The sequence below is a fragment of the Melospiza melodia genome, chromosome 5 (genome assembly GCF_035770615.1).
Source record: "Melospiza melodia melodia isolate bMelMel2 chromosome 5, bMelMel2.pri, whole genome shotgun sequence".
Classification (NCBI taxonomy): Eukaryota; Metazoa; Chordata; class Aves; order Passeriformes; family Passerellidae; genus Melospiza; species Melospiza melodia.
In genome coordinates this window covers 74740595-74757429 of record NC_086198.1, presented here as the reverse complement: position 1 = coordinate 74757429, position 16835 = coordinate 74740595, and positions in this window count along the sequence as shown.

The window sequence follows — 16835 nt, the reverse complement described above, 5'->3', positions numbered from 1 at the left end:
TGCTGAGTCAGCAGGTACATTGCCTGACACATGAGGCTCACAGCTCCTCCCAACCAAAGAATCACACGCAAGCTGCCGACTGAGAGAGGTCAATGGCTGACTGAATCACCTGCTGTGCCTCAAAAGGCCTCAAGTAAATACTACACAAAACAGCTGAGACAAGGAGAAATATATCTATCTTCCCAGTGTTCATTTTAGGCTATTAATTTATCAACCCACCTCCAAATACTTTCATTTGCTGCCAGTGGGGAGTGGTGGGGTTCCCAGAGATGTACTGGGATTGTCAGTCCAGCTGCAGCTCCAACATTCTGCCTCAAGGAGCCTCTCCCTCTTCACTGACAGTGGGGGGAAATGACACAACCTAACCTCCTCCTAAGCTTAGGTGCCTACAACAGGCGTTCCTCAAAACCATAACAATGAAAAGTTAAACTACTTTGGTCTCTTCCATCCGTAGATCTATTTCAATCTTACTGTTGGTGAACTCTCTCCCTTCCTTCCAAAGTTCTACTGGCAAGTTCTTTATTGTCCAAGGAGTATTGTATCTGATAAAGTTTTGATACCTGTGCAGCCATTTTTCAACTTACACTTTTATGAACTGAAAAAACTCAAGGCTCAACACAGCTTGAGTTTTTTCATCATCATGCTTATTATACAGGTTTAAACATCAAAGGGATATCATCACAAGTGCTTAATTTTGATCATGCACTCTTGGGTGTGGTTTTCTCTCTCATTCAACTGTTTAGCATCAAAAATACTGTGGTTTTGCAAGCTGAGAATCTATTTCCACTGCACTTCAGATAATGTAAGGTACAGAATGGAGTCCTAGCAAACTAATTGCAGTTTAGACAGTGAACAGTTTTCAGTGAAGTACTGTGTCTTTAAAGAAATTTAATTGCTTGGAATACACTGAATTTATGCATTACTACCCAGATTCTCATATTCTGCTGGAATAGTTCAGGCAGGCAAAAAAGTTCATAATTTAAAAGATTTTTCATTGTTATTTTGTACCATTTAATGTAATTTTGGGACCATGTGTGCTCATTTATGCCTGTATAACCTAATGCCTTTGGGTGTTTATTAACACTGCCTTTGACAGTAATTCCCAGGACGATTATTTTGATACTGCTGGCACTTATCATTTGTCATGGAACTAGTGCAGTAATTCACCTCCAAGAGTATCCCCCCCCTACATTTCACAGACATCAAACATCTTTTCAATATCTCACATTAAAATCTCATCAAGAATACTGTAAAAACAGTTTAGAGTCTTCCAGTCAATATGTTACGAAACCCCACAACACCAAGTTTGCTCATTATGTAATATATTACTATGGAAGAGGTGAGAATTGTTGAGAACAAATTGGATCACATTTTGTTTCCCTGCTCTGTTGGGATTCTCTCGTGGTTCATAACTAGATAGCTACAGAAAGCAGCAATCCCAGAGATCACACTGGAGAACATAATTTTCCTTAATTATTCCTTAACTAGCCTGCCCAGGTTGATCTTGAGGTGAGGGCTGTAGACTCCCACAGCCTGATATTTAAGTAGTAATTTTACTTCCTTTCAATTTTACTTTTGTCCTGCTGGCACTAATAAGTAAAGTTTATTATTCGTAAAGTACATTTACATTTTGTACTAGCACACAGTAAGGCCCTTTTAGACTCTACTGACATGGACTGGAATTCACATATATTCCCTGTAAGTTGGCATTTCCAGGAAGCAGCAAGTAATAACTCAAAAAAATTGAAAAAGCTTAAGGGAGTACTTCAAATATGCCTGTCTATTGTTCTGAGAAAAATTTTGGTCCAAGCATGAAAGAGCCTAAGTGTTCACTTATCAAACCAATAGCAAAAACAACTTTCGTAGTGGGGTGCAAAAAAAACCCATAATAGCTTTTCAAACTAATAAAATACATAAGTATAAGCTTTCAAGCTTACAGTTCAGCAAATGAATCAGCACTTGGACAAAATGGTAAAAAGAAAACAGGATCAAAATAATTTTTATTACTGATTTTTTTTTTATGAGGCAATTTTATCACATAGGAAGAGTTTTGAATATCAAAATCCATTAAGCAAGGACCTTGGCAGTCTACAGGTGGTTCCTGTGAAATGGAAAAATTATTTAAGGCTTATAAATTAAATATGGGACTGCTTTTGTTTGCTCTGATGATGCTGTTCTCTTCAGTGATTTTGAATGAGGCTGAAACATAGACCATTCTTTTGATGCAACAGCAACATCTGTTTCAAACAATTTCAAAACGTCCATTATGCCAAACCAAGGGCAGAATAATTCACTTGTATGCTAAACATATGTCAAGAAACATGCCACAAACAGCTTTTAGACAAGTAACAATGGAAAACACTTTTATTTCCCTGCAGTTCATCTACCTCTTCTTTTTGCCCATGAACTTAAAGTTTTGAAGCCATAAGCTAATGAAAATTAGCTTTGAAATTCTTTTTTTGGGCACTTTTGGTAAAAGACTGAGAAAACTTTCATTTGTATGTAGTTCAGTGTAATTGGAAAATAGTTTTACTTACCCTGGTATTACCATGAAGGTAATTTTCTCAAGTTTGGATCCTATATGGCTGCATTTTAATAGTAATACCACAATTTAATAGCAAGTCCCACTAAAGATGAAGCCCTGTGATAGACAGTCTTAATTCAACACACACTAAACAAGCTCTATCTCTCAGCTCAGAGTGCCACATCCAGCAGGAGATTTACTGTGCCATGCTGCAGACACAGGGGTTTGCTCCTTGGGAAGTCATCCCTCCTCCTGAAGTATTGCAGTACCTGCCATGTATAACCCAGCACTAATTCACAGTGGCCAAGGCAAAGCACTTCCAGAGGCCCTGAGCTCCCTCAAACACCATGGCCAGCGCAGTTCAGCCTGGCTGGCACAGGCCTTGCATCCTGGATTAAACCCTCTCTTTTTCAAAGCTGCTCTGGTGGGTTCAACTGCATACAAGTTACCTCTGATTTAAACAAAGCAGTTATAAAGCACTTTGTCAAAAGCGCAAAGGAAACAGAAAGGATGAGTTCAGAGGACAGCTGAAGAGATGACTCATCTGGATGTTTATAAAACATGGACACAAGTGTTTAAAGCAGAGCCTGTGAGACAGGCAAAGGCAGAAGCTGCTCTGGCACCATGTCAAAATGCAACCTAGGCCACCCGCACCTGGTTTTGGTGTGGTGGGCTATACTGAATCTTCCATTGCATTAAAGAAATAAATGCATTCCAGAAGGATTGCCCAAAGTAGAGCAGCTTCAGAACTACGGCAACAACACAAAACGAGTCTGAACAAACAAATTCAAAACTGCCACCAAAAAAAATGTCCAGAAAACACGATCACCCCGTTCTTTTATCCTTTTCTGTTGTGTTTTGGTCTACATGTCCTTCTCCATTAACAGACCTTGCCTGGAAGATCAGAATATAAATAAATCAAGGTGTTCTACAGCTAAGAGAAATCTCTATGTGCATGAAGCCTGTTAGATTTTCTTCATGCGCCCAATATGAGGTAAAATGAATCACAATCTGCACAGGACTCACTCTTGTCTCTAATACAAGGAGACACAAGACCTTCAGGGCAGGAGTGTTTTCTAATTTGTTTTGCCATTTCCACCCTCCCAAACCAGATAGCACTTGGTTTGAGAACTGAACAAGCTGAGCAACTCCCCGTGCCCTCCCCCAGACAGGGGGATCTAGCAAAGAACAGCACACAAAATGCCATGGACCTCTGACCTATGAGGAACTCAAACAAAGCACCTGCTCCCTCCACAGAGTGCTTTACCAGTGAATCTCACTCAATATTTAGGATACTCATAAGCACTCTTTGCATCTTCTTTCCTGAAAGATACTGGAATATTATTAATGTGCTCATTATCAGTCACTACTGCTTTAAAGTAACTTAATTTGAGGCAATATTCTCTCTTTCATCAGGACTACTTTTCTCACGAGAAGTGTGCTTGAATAGGCTTGAATAGCTGAAAAGCTATCACATGCTTCAGCTGGAAACAATACCCAAAGTCACAATTTTGCTATTACCTAGCCAGGATTTGGAGTACATGAGGATATAAAAAACAGTGCTCCTTGATTAATTCATAAACAAAGTTGGATAACTGAAGAGAAGTTGACATTAAACAAAGCAACCTTCAGGGAACATCCTGGGCTCTTGCTGCTCTGCTGGGAAATATTCTGCAGGACTCTAAAAACCACTTGTTTATCAAGGTAAATATGTCAAGCAGGAGTTATTCAGACATAGCCTGAAAACAATACAGCTTTTAAAAATAATACACTTGAGGTATTGTGAGGACACTTCCCCAGAGAAAACCATTCAAAATGTCATACAAAAAACAAATAAAAGTAATCAAGTTGTAAAATGATAGAAAAACAAACAGCAATAAGAAGACAAGGACAAATACACATCTGTCTTTCAGGAAGAAGAAAAAAAAGGTAAATACTGAGTCCAGAGGACCTACACTGGCACTTTTCTACCTGCATTCCTATTTACCCTTCTGTCTTAACAAATCCACCACTACTTCTACCACCATTTTTCAGATTTAACCTTTTCTTCTCCCCTTCCCCACACATGATGGGTCTGTTTTATCCCTTGCACTTTACACCTGTATCACAGCTGGTGTCATCCAAGTGAGGAGGAAGAGGAGGAACAACCTGAGAAGAGAAACAGTCTAGAAAGCCAGGGAAGGGTCTGCAAGGCTTTGATAAGCAATGCCGGTGGGGGTGGAGAGCTGAGGCAAGCAGTGACCACAGCCTCACCGAGTCCTCCCTGGCAGGAGCACTGAAACCTCCTTCCCATGTGTCTGATAGGCACCACAGGCTCTCAGACACCCCCTGACTCAGCCTGTAAAGGAAGAAACAGGCAATTATTCCCATCAACGTCTTCTTGACTCTAAGCTAAGACCTACTTAACCTAACAGATAAAGGTACATGCTTTATCTGGAGGTTGTAAATTCCTGGCTGAAGTTCAACACCAACAGCCTCTTGTTACCTTACCAGGAAAGTACAACATAGAAGATTTTTATTTTTTTTTAATTAGAAGATACCATTCCAAGTGTTATGTCAACAACTGTTTAATGTTGACAACACAGCTATCAAGGCTGCATAGACACAATGTGCAAGCACATGCAAATATTCTTATATCCGCTTCTACATGCAGCAAGTCTAGAAAATCAGCACTAGCATTTGATTCAGTGCAGAGAGTAAAAAAGGTGCTTTCACTTCAATGTTAGTTTGTCCAGTTTTTTATACAATGCAAGCTGAAACAAATATAGGTCATGCAAGAACCTTAAACTGAAGCTATGAGGCTTGCACCCAAACTTAGGTTCATAGTGAAACCAGAAGATGCAGCTTTCCCAAAGTAGATTTTTGGCTGGTCAGAGATGAGCGTTTTTTAAATACCTCCTTCTTGATACTCTCATCTTCTTAATTTTGGATAGTCCTATTAGGCCAGATCTGATGTTTGAGATAAGTGATGGAGGGTAATAAAACACAATGTCTATAAAGAACACATTGATCTGTTGGGGGTTGCTTTCTTCAGACAAATGCTGATAATATTTTTGAAGGCAACCTCTAAGTAATGAAAATTTTAAACTTCAACAATAACAGGGAGAATGCAATGCACATCCCAAGATTTAGCACTATGATAGGATTATTGTCCAGGAAAATCTTTACAAAAACTTTACTGCATTAGGAAACACTTTATACAGAGCTTGAGGACTAATTTATTGGAACCAAAATAATGGAGAATGCCCCACGACATTCTCAGAGAATTTGCAGGAATCAGGCAGCTTGGAGTAGAATCAGGATCAAATTTCAAAGCTACCCAAAGATCACAAGTCTGTGCAGCAGTTCATTATACATTTTTGCAAAGCTAAGACTTTTAATTTGTCTAGAAAGGAGTGTGGAAGCGTTTTTAATACAAGGCTCCTCCAACTCATCCTCAAAAATAAAAGGATCATTAAGATTGCAAAGACAAATCTGATTTTTAAGTTGCAGAACAAATCTAACTTCTACATGAGCTGTAGTGTAAGTATGTAGGTATGAGACAGATTTATTTCACCATCACTTCTGTAGTTCAGATTTAGACTTATAAGAATCGTCTTCAGGGGTAATTTTTTTTCCTTTTCAATTCTTGTCTTCTTCCTTTCAGACATCACATGAGGAGGAAACAGTCTCCTCATCTCAAATTTGGTCTGTCCAAATGTGACCTTTTCTACCTTAACAATTCTTGTCTTTATCTTTTTTAAAACATTTAAAAATTTCACCACACTTTCTGTCTCTCAGGATCTCCCATAAGAACAAACAAGTAAAAACTTTTTTGTAAACATAATAAAAAAGGAATTATTTTTGTTTTCCACCATTATCAAAATAATGACAAAAAATATGTCAGGCTGAACTGAAGCTCCTTAAGTCCTTATGTGATATATTCTGGAATTTTGAGAGGTTTTCACTGGCAAACTAGTTACCAATTAGCCTAATTTAGCAAGCCAAAAAGATCAGGTCATATAGAAATTTTGTTGTTCTTCTGATGAAAAATAATGCAAAATCTCACACCCCTAATTTAAAAAATATCTAGCTGTCATTTCCCAGTCACTATAGCTTTAACTGAGAAGCAAGTGTTCCTTCTTCATCAGGATTTATGGGATTATCTGGCATCCCACCCACAAATATAGATTAGTAATAGCTATTGAAAAAAAATCCTTTTTAAAGAGATTTTCAAGAATTTCAGCTAGCAGCAGAACCATTTGGATATATATGATTGCTAATATCCTTTAGAAAGTAAGATATGAGCCTTTGCTTCACTAGTCACTAAGGGTTTTTTCCTTTTTTTCCTGTTATTATTTTTCCACTTACTAGCTCATAAATGAAATTACCAGTTTATGATAATAGAGGCTCTTAATAAGTTACTCTGTCCTCTACCTTTTCTTCTTCCTGTTCTCTAGGATTTCTTTTAAAAATAAAGCTTACTTCCTCTCTAAGCTAGTTTCTTTTTTAAACTGCTTGGTTTTCCTTTCCAATTATTGAATTGGGGCTTTGGGGGCATCTAATTAAATGTTCTTAAACTGCTCCCAATTAATATCATTCTATTTCAGTTTAAATTGTCTTCCACCTGAATGGGATTATAATTGCTTTCTAATTGCTAAGTTAGTCTTTTCAAAACACCAAGTAGATATCCATTAGTGATGTGAACTATGGTGTATATTTAACTCAAGTTAAATCATTGTCTTCATAACTTAGATTTTTCATTTTTCATAGATTCCATAGAAGGAATCAATTTCGTAGTTTGCCTCAGTGATTTGCTGCATAAATCAGCTTGTATACTGCATCATAATACAGTTTTTAAAATCCTAATCAATGTAAACTAATGTAAATAAACACAGGAAGTGTTATTTTTCTGTTTCATTCAAATACTTGTGAAACTGTGGGTTGGATACCAATGTCATCTTGTTAAGAAAAAAAGGAGAAATACAGTAGTTGCCAGTTTGTTTTCCAGCTATCTTAGGAGGAGAAAGGGAATTTAATAACAATATTATGACACGGGAAAAGCATAATTTTAAAGCCATTCAGCTCCTGTTATAATTTTAATTTCAGAATAGACACTGCTTCTCCAGATCCTGAATTTATTAACACACTTGTGAGTGAATTTAAAATTGAAAGACACACAAAATCACATTGCACGTTTTTATCTGTAAATGAACACTATAACTGGAATTCTTACTGACTTAATTTTTTTTCCTGCAGAAGCAGGGCATATTTGAAGCCTTCTTTAGAATGAAGAGCAAAAATCATCCTGTACTTTTCAGAGTTTTCACTATCTAATTACTTTCTTATTACCATGACCAAATTCTAATAGAGAGATATGAAATAAAAGGGGAATTTAAAGAAAAAAGCTGAAATGCAAGTTAACAACCCAAAATGAGCTCAGTATGGCCATGGTTAACTTCCTTTCAATGTTGCAGGTAACTCAGGGATTTAATTCTGCTATGTACCACTGACTTATTTTGTATCATTATTTTAGCTGCCCAGTAGTAATAAATTTAGTCAACAGCTGAACTTCCACCTGGTATCAGTTTTCAAAGAGCATTGGGACCAAGTTTGCTCATGAAGAGGGATATCTGTTTATGTACACTGAAAAACAGACAAGTTAAAGATATGGGCCTACTGGAGAAGGTGCAGCATGGGGTCACTAAAATGATGGAAGAACTGGAGCATTTCTCCTGTGAGGAATGGCTCAGAAGCTGTGACTGGTTAGCATGGAGCAAAGAAGGTCTGGTGGAGCCCTATCAATGTATGGAAAGACTTGAAGAGAGAGTACAAAAAGAACTTGTTATAATGATGCCCAGTGACAGGGCCAGAGGCAATGGATACAAAATTAAACGCAGCAGGTTCTCTCTGAACACCAGAAAGCACTTTTTCACTGTGAGGGCAGCTAAGCACTGGAACAGGCTGCTCAGTAGATTTTGGAGTTCTTCATCCTTGAAGATATTCAAAAGCCATATATAGCAGGGCATCTTGCCCCAGAAAAGCTTACCTGTTGCTTTTAGATGGTGAAATAACTCAGGGCATCTCGACCCCTGCAACAGCTTATCTGCTGCTTGCTAACTGATGAAATCACTCAATCAGGACAGCTTGTCCTGCAGGGAGTTAATTTGGCATCATGACAGTAACACTTCCAGCTAGAAATAAACACCTTGCTGTGGAGATGAGGTCTGGAAAGATAAAATGAATTTCTCACTGACAGACACAAACTACACCAAACTTTCAAAAAGCAGAAATTTTCTGCATGTTTCCAGGAAAAGTGTTGGGATTTCTCCCCAAAGCTGGGACACCCACTTTGTGGTTATTTCTCTGGAGGCTGAGTAAAAGGACTTTGTGTTCGCTATTTCATTTTGGCAGTAAATTACACTGACTCTTAATCTGCACTATTTCTTTGCTAGCCTCAGTAGAAATACCTTGATATTGTGTACTTCCATGTCATCTACTAGCAGTTCTGTTTGATTTATACTGTGTAGTAACTAACTCTGTTTGAGCCCTTTTTCTGCTATCTCCTGTCTATTCAATAAATATAATTTTTATAATTGACCCGATCTGCCACCAGAATTTGCAGGCCAGAAAAAATTTAGGTGCAGGCCACCTAAATTTAAGCTGCTGCCAAAAATCTGAGGCTAAGGCAGGGCTTGCCTGAAGCTGCCACTCAATCCATAACACATCTGAACTTGATCCTGGACTATCAGCTCTGGGTGACCCTGCCCGAGCAGGGGAGGGTTGGACAAAATGACCTCCGGAGGTCCCTTCCAACCCCCAACAATTCTATGGTTCTAATACCATTTTATTCCAGAACATTCTGGAAGAAAGAAAGTCCAGTAAGAAGGAAGATTAGGAACCTAAGTGGTGGAACACAAGTAAATGTCAAATCCAAATCAAAGCTTCTGCTTGTTCAATATTTCATCTGTTTGAAAAACTGAGAACATTTCCATGACTGGTGGTTGCCTCAAGTTTTCTAATATACTTCCTTCACACTCCATACATGTGCACTTCATAATTTAAAAACAGTAATCTATAATTCAAGAGAAAAGTGAACTTCTTCATTACATAAGATATTAGCAGTTCCTAGTTTGATATAGTAATGCTCTCAAGTGTAGAACATATGTTTACATAAAGGGCTAAAAGACCTTTTATCCTTTAAAGAAAACAGCAAATCCCAACCAAAGAATCCTCTCAAAACTAAGTTTCTTAGTCCAGACTTTTAATCTGAAGAGGTAGTTTTATTTCTGCAATAAGACCTGCACTTTTAGCACAGGCATGTGCCTGTGTGCTTTGCAGAAATACAGTTTCTGCATTATTAATAACACAAAAGCTTTCATTACCTGTCATATAGGATTTCAGTTTTCAACATTTTTCTGATAGCAGTGTTAATTTCCTGAAGTACCAATACATTCTTGATGCTCTCAGCATTTCAAAATGCATCTATCAGCACTGAACCTAGCTGTAGAACTGATATTAAAGGTCTACATTATGTACTGTTGAACAAGACCACATAAATCTAACCTGGCTTTTCACAATTTCTTTAACCTTCTCTCTGACAAGACAAACACAAAAAGAATGTTACAACTAAAAAGGTGAAGGCAGCAATGAACTTCCAGAGTTTAGAAAGTTAGGTGCTATTCACTCCTGAGGAAGGTGTTATCCCAAGACTGATCTAATGAGGAAAGTTTCTTTAGTCGCATTCACTTCAAATAATACAGTGGCTGATTTTCTTCCTTACTCAAGACATCCTCTTTCTGTAAGGCACAAAACCTGTTTAAATTGAATGATGTTTTCTGGTTTTAACATTTTTGATCATGAGTTATCCTTCACCCAAATGTTATTAATTTGCGGGTTATGACCTTCTAACAATGTTTCAGATAAACTATTGTATGAGAAAACGAGAGGAGACCAGAAGAGCAGTGCTTACATATTTCACTTGAAATAGGTGTAAACACCTGAATGTGTGAATATCAAGATTTTTCAGCAACTAACTGGCACTTCCAGTAACTTTGGCACCTATCAACAAATTTTTTTTACTATAGAAGTACTTCAGACTAGTTTCTACAGAATGATGTTTCTTACACTTCTGTTTCAGTCTTTATCTTTCCAAAGACTGTGCACTGCTGTATGTGAGTGCCTGCCACCCTTAGGAAAGACCTTCAGCCTTCCTAGTTATGTGACATTCACTAAAATATTATTCAAGATTCTCTAACTTTTATTTAGTTATAATTTCTACCTAAAACTGGATTAAGCCACAAACCCATTAACAGCCAGCAGTTAAAAATCTAATTGAATTAGAAATATTGAAGCATCAGGATAAACTACTCTAGGCAAATTTTACTTGCAAATTGTTTCATTAATTTTTCTATATAGGAAGAATTTTAAAGAAATTTTGGAGTTAGAAATAACGAATAACTTTTATTCAGGATGGTATTCCTCTGGATATGATAAAATGACAGAAAAACATGTGCTTTAAATAAATTTTAAAACAAAGGAACAAACAAACAAGAAATCCTACCCAAACTATATGTTAGAAAAGCCCTTAATCTTCTCATTTGAAATTTAAATTTTGATGTGGATTCAAGAAATATAAATTTTCTCTATTATGCATTGTCTTGAACAAAATTTCATAGTAAAACTTTGCAAGTTTTCAGTGTATTTTTATCAGCATTATTTCCAATCTGTTTAATGAAAACACGCATTTTCTTCCTGCTAGTTATTTTTAATTTTCCATTATTTTATAAGAAATTTAAAATACAAAAACTCCAGGCCAACAAGCCTCAGAACATCACACTCATAAATAGAACAAAATAAACTTATTCCAAGTGTTTTTTCTCTCTTCATCTCTGGAGTGTGATGCTTTAAATATTGAAATTGTATTATTATTTTAACCTAAAACCCATGCACAAAAACACATATGTCATGGTGTATATCACCTAGCTAGCCAGAGTCAGGCACACCAAGACTTCAGTGAGGAAAATATTTGTAAAACTTTTGTAAAACAATTTAAAAATATGAGTAACATCTCAGTGTGTGATTTGGGACTGAACACTAAATGGTTGCTAAGGACCTTTCCCTTGCAAAAAAAAAGGGATACTTGGATCTTATTTTTCCATCCTCCTTTGTTAAGAGTTACTTTGCTATTCTTTTGCATCCCTAAATTTTAGAAGGCAGCAGAGACTTCTGTGGGCCACATGCAGCAAGTTGCAGGCGCAATCTGGGAAGGAAGGCGCAGGTAAGTATGTCTTGGATGTCCCAGCTCCAGCTCCCTGCTCTCCATTGCTCGCCCAAAGACAGAGGCTCCTCTCCAAGGGTAACGGGGAGAGGGAGAGGTAAGTGCCTACTCTGCTTCACAGACATTTCTCCCAAAAGGAAAACATGCCAGTCAGGTTAATGGGGCTCAGGCACCTTATTTCTGACAAGGAAAGGAAAGAGAGATGAGAGTGTTACACAGCAGACTCAGGATAGCAAGAAATGGTTCCTTACAGTGCAAGATTCTTATGCCAAGAATATTGCAATGTTGGATTCATAATCAACTGTAACTATAGCATTTCCCCAACACATTTCCCTTCTTGTAATTTACAGAAAAATCTCAATGACATTGTCATCCACTTTGCATTCAATTGCCATCAATATTCAACAGATAGACTTTGAATTTAGGAAACTTTGGTAGAAATAATTCTCTTGGAAAGAAGAGAGAAACCCATTCAATGACTGGTGTATCTATCCCACAAGCTAGGTTTTCAGGTACTGGATAGAAAGAACAGGTTTTTAAATAATTATATTGAGTCCTGTAATGATTGGCAGGATGATTCAGGAAACAACTTGGGATAGCTAACTGTTTAAAAACAAAACAAAGTCATTTGTAGACAAATAAGATGACATTAGAAATAAACATCAATTTTATGTTCAGACCCTTTAAGGGTACACTTAGACCATTAAATAGTTAAATTTCAATGCTAATAAAGCCTACTTTTACTTTGAAACTGAATATTCATTTTCCCTGAAAGAAATTAATCATATGCTTAAATACAAATATTACATTGTCATCAACTGAGAAAAGTTTGAATAACCTTAGCCTTCATCTGCCAAAATCTACTATTTCAAAATATACTGCTAGAACTGAATGCAAAAATTGGTCAAAAAACATTTTAAATCCTTGAATATCACTACAGAATATACTCTAACATGTAAACATTAGCTTATAAGTGTTAAAAGCTTTTAAAAGTTACATTCTAGTCAAATATATTTTTCAATGAAACTAAATTTTTTACATTTTGAAGGTTCACTGAAAACTTGAACCCAGTATTTCCACTCATAATCAGAAGTTCACAAATTAAAAATACAAAATTACTCAAAATGCAAAATTGCCTTACTAACTCTATCTTCAAAAATTGCAGTCACTACATAAACTATGGTTTTCTCAATAAAATATTGCAATCTCCTCTTAAAATTGGAAAGGTTGTGTGGGATCAAAAACTGCATTTCCAGTAGTAAATCACATTTGTGATTTACAGGCAAGCTTTACAGTCAATAAACCTGTTGAAACTAATAAATGATAGCAAAGTTCTTTCATATATCTTTAAAATACTGTCATGTCACTGGAAACAGAAAAAACAGTTTCAACAGGAAAACTATATCACTCCTGAATTATATTCATTGCATGCAATTTTTTTTCACAACTTGCAATCTTGATGGGTAACTGAAGGAACACCTGAGCATTAAAAAAGTTCTAACTTAAAGAGAATTAGTCCTTAATTTGTTCTCAATCACACTGTGAAAGCTCCTGTTGATAGTTCTTGGTCACAGCTCCTGTTTACATCATGCACATGAGTTGACACAACTAATGGGAAACTATAAAAGGAATAATCTCCACTCTTATTTAATGAAATTTATCTTTCATTTTTGCATAAATAGATTGTCTTTTAAAAAAAACAACACAACTGTTATTGTGGGATTCCACAAAATTTCAGCATTTCCTACATAATGCATGCAAAGTTATTGCATAGTTTTGCATCTTATTGCATTTTGGCTCCTGTTTTCCCAAGAAAAACATATATATACACATTTGATATTCAAACATACATAGTATATCTATCAGAAAGAATAATTTTATGTTGAACCTCAGTATAAAGCTGAGCCTCTGAAATGGATGTGGCCTGGTTTTATTTAGGACCTCCTCTATTTGATCATATTAACATCCATTGCATTTCAATGAAAACCTATTCTTTGTCATAGGTAGAATATTCGTCTCCACCATTTTAAAATGCATTGAAGTTATTTAGATTTCCTTAGGAGGAAAAAATGCATTAGCCTGCTTCATGTCCATTTCAGCAGAGCAATTTTCAAAACATGTGTTAAAGATATCATATGCCCTCATTCAGGTCTATGCAATAGATTCAAAAATAGATAAAACCATTCCAAATATATTTCTAGCCCATTATTTTTCATGGATGGTGAAGAATCAGAGAAACCCTAAAGCCTAACTGCAACACTTTCTGTATATCAAGAATTATGAATTTCATCCACTATAGAGAGTTATGAAGAAGATCAAACTTTTACTAATGTCAAGGGTTTAACACATTTCTGTTATTTGACAAGTGTACATGGAAGATCAGAAATGTGCTTTTTTTTCAAAGCAGTAATAATTTTCTTTTGCACTGATTCATTTCAAATAGACACTTACAGAACAAAAGAACTCCAGACATCACAAGGCAAGTTCTAGTGGATGTCTCCCTTATGGTGTTGTAGGATAAACAGAAAACCTCACACAAACATTGCCACACACTAGGATATGAGTAATTGAAATATTTGCAAATGGTGAGATTGGTATTTTTTCCTTACTTTTTTGTAAACAGCCTAACCAGACAAGTAAATTAACAACATGCTAAGCTAAAATTCTTGCTGATGATTATCTGAAGTGACACCAAAAACACTTTTAGAAATAAGGTGGACCTCAAAGCCTGCCTTCTTCCTCTTCAGATAAACATTTTGGATAAAAGTTGGGTCTTGTAATACTCAATATGATGAGAAATGTCATCGCATGGGTACATTTCAAAATTCACTAGAATGTCTGGAGCAGATGAAAGTGTATTTTTAACTGATGCATGGAACAAAAAGTACATGCATATAGCACGATTCATTCTGCTAAGAAGCACTTTTACTTCTGTCCTAAAAAATGCATTTTGGTATGAATGCAGAGAAGCAAAAATCCCTGACAAAGGGTATTATGCAAAACCTTGGATTTCCATATTCAGTCTATAACCAGCAGTGCTCAGTAGGTATTTCTGAAAGTTTTCACAAGGAGACATAGGCAGGAGACATTTCCCTCCCTCCTTCCTTTTTGGTCTTTAACAGCATTTACCCATCCATCATTTTCTTGTTTCTTTGAGAATAATAAGTAGTTATTTTCATCTCATCAAAAAGATTGATCTTCAGCCTCATCGTCTAAAGGATGAAAGACCACAAACACAAGGACCGGGCTGAAATCTGACAGAAGAATAACTGAATTCACAAGCGAAGTGTATCAGTTAAGACCAACAGGCAGAATGCTTCTCCTGAAATCAGACTGGAGAGCTTCCAGATAGACACTTTAGATGTCAAATGGAAACTAAGCAAAATCAAGCCCATGTACTGGCTAGAACACACGGGAAAAAAAATTATTTCAGAACTAGCTTTGAGCATGCTTAACCACATTACTGGAGACTCCACTATTATTAAAAGGCAGAAAAGGTATTATCTAAAAATTTTCGTGGAAACACATTTCAATTTTAAATGTCTCTGTTAGATTCTGGGTTTCAGACTGCAGAATAGACTTTCATTCATTCATTTTTCTGAGGAAGTGATCTCTTCTCTTAGATTATTTGAGACACTATATAGTTCAGTCTTTCTTAACCTAACATTTTTTTCTGATGGTTCTTAAGCTATGGAAGATGAAAGTGTGTGCCATTTTTTAACCCAAGTGAGATCTTCATATAAATCTGATTTATCTCAGACACTTAATAATTGTGGTCTTTGACACAGCAGGCTGTTGGAGTTAAATGTTCCTATTTAACTGAGTGTTCCTCAGGAGTTAAATGTTCCTATTTAACTGAGTGTTCCTCAATGTTATATGAATGTTATTTTTTGTTTGTTTCCTCTCCCTTGCCACACTCACTTTGTATAATGAGATGTGGCACTCCTGCAAGTTCAAACCCCAGCTTATGGATTGCATGAAAGTAACTGTCAATTGTAATCATTATCAGTAAGGGTTGGTTTGGGGGTTTTTTGTCTTACATGCAGTGATAGCATTTTGTTTGCCTGCTTCTATTATTCAGAGCGGGTAACTTAAGGTTGTGATAGTGCAATTCATGATGATGCCTGGAGACATTTAGAGAATTCCATTCAAGGAAAACTCAATGATTATTTATTTGTCACTAATTCATTCATGTACTGAGGCAAAGAGCATTCTTAAGGAGAAAGAGAATAATTTCCCTTTTTTATTTTTAAAGGGTTGCAAAAATTCTCTTGCATCAAACACTGTCCTCATAACCATGTCATTTAAACTTTATATTGCTAACTAAATAATAACTTGAGATCATTAGACTATTTAGGGCATAATAAAAAGAGGAAATATACAGCTTTCAGCTCATTATGAAATTTCTCATTATCCTGGCTTTGTTTAGGACAATTGCTTGAATATGCATTTAGGACAGGCAGGAAGCCAACTATTTGTCCCTTAAACTGAATAGGGACTTTGGCAAACTCCACCCTTCGCAGCAAATGAGTTTTCAGAAATAGCTGTTCTCCTTTGAGCAGACTAACTGGTACAGTGCCAAATTTGATACATCCTGGAAGAGGATGAGAGGCAAGGGCAGGGGAGGGCAGGAAGTGCAGAGAGGAGAAAACCAGCAAGAAAGATAGATAAATTAAAGCAAGCATTAAAAATCCTCAGAGAAATTCAGAAGATAATATGCCAGAAAAAGAAGGCAGGAAGACAGAACAGTGTGGTTTAACACCAAAAATGTTCAGTTTATATGTTGTCCATCAGTTAGAGTGCTTGCACCACAGTACCTGACTCCTTCCACTCTGAAATTGGGTTTGCAGTTTCCTATACCTCTGGCAACTTTTTACTTTACAGAGTGAAGCGTTCCAGTTGGAACTCTTCTTTTTGCGTCTGTATCCATACCTTCATTGGGCCTCTTTCTCCTATCATGTTGACTCTCATAAAAAGAGTTGAAATACAATATAATATTACAAGCGCTCTTACATTCAAAAATATTAAAATTAGGCTCTCATAAAATAAGCT